Source organism: Alligator sinensis, unplaced genomic scaffold, assembly GCF_000455745.1.
Source record: "Alligator sinensis unplaced genomic scaffold, ASM45574v1 scaffold1302_1, whole genome shotgun sequence".
NCBI lineage: Eukaryota > Metazoa > Chordata > Crocodylia > Alligatoridae > Alligator > Alligator sinensis.
The window spans coordinates 246,863-249,993 of NW_005842612.1; the positions used below are offsets into that span (position 1 = coordinate 246,863).

A 3,131-nucleotide genomic window follows, 5' to 3' on the forward strand; every position below is an offset into this window, starting at 1 on the left:
TGTCCCGCACACCAGCCGCGGCCACCACCGTCGGAGAGGCGTACGCGTACGACCGAAGCCAGCTGTCCCCAGCGTCGTCGGTCACGCGGGCGGCCTCCCTCTACGACGTGCAGCGGTTCGAGCGCGACCCATACGTGGACAGGGCGCGGTACTCTGCGTTTTGAGCCGGAGGTGAGCGCGGGTGGCCGGGGCAGGGAGGAAGGGGAGCACGCAGGCCATCCCGGGCGATGACACAGCCCTACCGGGCCTGGCCGCAGCCCCTGGTTCTGTGCTACGCGGGCCGCCCCAGGGAAGGGCAGGCCTCAGGCTTCCTGGAGGAGAAGTCTCTGAGTGCGTACCTCGCCGGATGTAGGGGCACAGGGAGGGACTCGGCCGCCTCTTCCCAAACCCTGGCTGGTGTCATCCATCGGGAGCATCGGGACCATGATGTACCGGCCAGCCACGGCTGGCACTGAAGCTGTAGGCTAGCACTGTAGGCTGGGCCCAGCTTCACCCTCTCGGGTGGTAGAGGTGGCCCCTGGCTGGGTGTGGAGTCCACCCACCCTCCCCAGCCTGCAGCTTGGGGTCCTGCCCACAGCCGGGATCAGCCCGGCCCCCTCTGTCAGCTTTCTCCGGGAGAGGTGGGCACGCGAGTGCCAGGGGAGGGCTGCTGGGACCTGCCGCGTCACCCTCTGGCCTACCCCTGCTTTGGCCACGTGGCTCCAGGGAGCCCACGCCAGCCACCTCAGCTTTGCCTGGGACCCTGGGGCCTGTTTTGCGGGGAGCCGGGCACGGCCTGTGGGGCTGGGCTGTGATGGGGGTCGGGGGTAGGAAGGGATGGAGTGGGGCAGGGGCTGGGCCGGGCGGCGCGGCGCTGATGCTTTGTTGTGCTCTCTTGCAGGTCGCGTGGCGGGCGGCCCCGGCGCCCCCCCCCCTGCCCGCCGTGCCCCCACCTGCCCACGAGGCGCTCGGGTTTCAGTAAAGTCGCGGCCCCCCTCGACTCCGCCACTGAGTTTTTTTTGTTTGTTTTTTTTTCCTTCTTTCCCTTTCCCCCTCTCTCTAATTTAAGCGTCTCGACCCCTGGGGGTGTCCTCAGCCCTACACCCAGTAGGCACTGGCCCAGGTGGGCAGTGCGGGGTGGGCACCGTCTTCTAGGTCACACGTTCCCCTCAGGGTGGTGGAGGGAGAATCCTCCTCTCCTTTCTCTCCTCTCTCTGAGCGTAGGGGATGCTCGGTCCCCCTTCCCCCCCCCCCCCCCCCCCCCCCCCCCCCCCCCCCGCCCCCCCCCCAACAGCATGGCCTCTGGGCTCCTCCTGCCCCTACCCTGTCCATCTCTGACTCTTCTTCCCCCACATCGGAGTCTCTGGCCATGGCTTTTCCAGCAACTAATAAACATTTAAAACTCGACTTGGATCTGGCTTTTGTGTGTCTGACTCTGCGCCTGCTGGATTGGGGGACTGCCCCAGAGCCCCTGGAAGGGAGGTGGGGGTGTCTCTGTAGGTCCCGTTGCCTGCCTCCTTGCAGGGCCAGGCCCCTCTAGTGCTGGGTGCTGTGCCCTGGGCTCTGCCCCCCCAGATCTCATCCCCATAGCATCTGTCCCCCTGGACATGCCTCCTCCCCCACCCCGAAACCATACACCCAGGATTGACCTCCTAGCAATAACCAGTGGTGACCCCTAGCAGCCATCTATCTCCTTGGTTTCCTGTCTGACCTCCCCCCAACCATCTCCAGGGGCAGGAACTACAGCCCCCACAGTGCCGTGCGAGGGGGGGGGGGCTGGTCATTTCCCAGGATGCCTTGCAAAGGAAGCCACACAAAGGGGCTGGCAGTTCCCACCCCAAGTCCAACCCAGGCAGCCGCGGCGGGAGCCCCCCCTTCCCTGGGGATGAGTGCAGCAGGTCCCACCCCAGAGCCAGCCGCATCCCAGGGCCCGGCGAGAGGGGCCCTGCGTCCCCAGTGTCCACCCTCCCCCAGAAGCAGTCACATCTTGGGTGCTGCGTCTGCTGTTGCGTCCCAGCCTTGGGGCCGGTGGGAGGGGACGTGGCGCTGTCCGTGTGTCTGCGCTCCGTGACCCGTCTGCTCGCACCCCCGCCCTGTAGGGAGAGTGGCCCCCGACGCTCATGGAGCTACAGGAGGACATGGGTGCCCGGGGGCGTCCCTCGCGAGACCCCTCCAGCTCCACGGAGAGGGAGGCCCCGGCTGGTGAGTACCAGCAGGGAGGTGGGGGAAGGAGGAGGCACCGGGAGCCCAGACACCTGGGTTCTCCCCCTGGCTCTGCACCCTCTGCCCTCCCACCCTGTTTCCCTCCTCGCATCCACCCAGACTCCCGCTCCCGCTGTTTGCAGTGCCCAGGTGATGACCCTGGTCTCCCCCAGAGCTGGGGTGTCTTCTCTGAGATGAATCCCAACCCTGGGCTGGGCACCACGCGTGCCAGCCCCTCCCACCGCAGGGACAGTGACTGAGTGCAGGGTTCTGCTTTCAGATGCTGCGGCGGCCCCCGGGCGCGTGGAGGAGGAGCCGGAGGAAGGAGACTCTGACCCCGGCAGCTCCAGCGCATCCCCGGCTGACCCCAGCCTGTCCCCAGGTGACCCCACAGAGGCTGAGCAGGGCCTGGCAGAGCTGGGTGGTGTCATCGTGCACCGAGTGACCCGCCTGGGCCTCAGGCCCTGCCGCTACCTGGAGCGTGGCCGCAGCTACGACCTCAGCCCCAGCCTGGCCCAGCGGCTGCTGGCAGGGGAGACCGCAGCGACAACGGCAGCCCCTGGCGATGAGGCCGAGGCCAAGCCCCACGCCTGCCCGGAGTGTGGGCGATGCTTCAGGCAGGCCTCGAACCTGGCCCGGCACCGCCGGGCACACGGTGGGGAGAGGCCCCACGCCTGTCCGGACTGCGGGCGGGCCCACCAGCACCGTCCCCCCGCCGTGGCCCGTCCCTCCGGCTGGGGGGAGTGCGGGCGCCGCTTCGGCGAGAGCGCCTACCTGCTGCGGCACCAGCGCACCCACACCGGCGAGCGCCCTTACCAGTGCAGGGGCTGCGGCAAGGCCTTCGCCCGCGCCGCCCACCTGGCCCAGCACCGGCGCGTGCACTCGGGCGAGCGCCCCTAAAGCTGCCCCGACTGCGGGCGCCGCTTCGGGCACGGCCCCAACTTGCGGCA

At 68.7% G+C, this 3,131-nt stretch overlaps 1 pseudogene; it reads left to right on the top strand.

The window, feature by feature from the left end:
• Positions 1 to 1,517: 1,517 nt before the first annotated feature.
• The window catches only part of LOC112551808, a 2,316-nt pseudogene continuing 702 nt past the window's right edge, over positions 1,518 to 3,131 (top strand).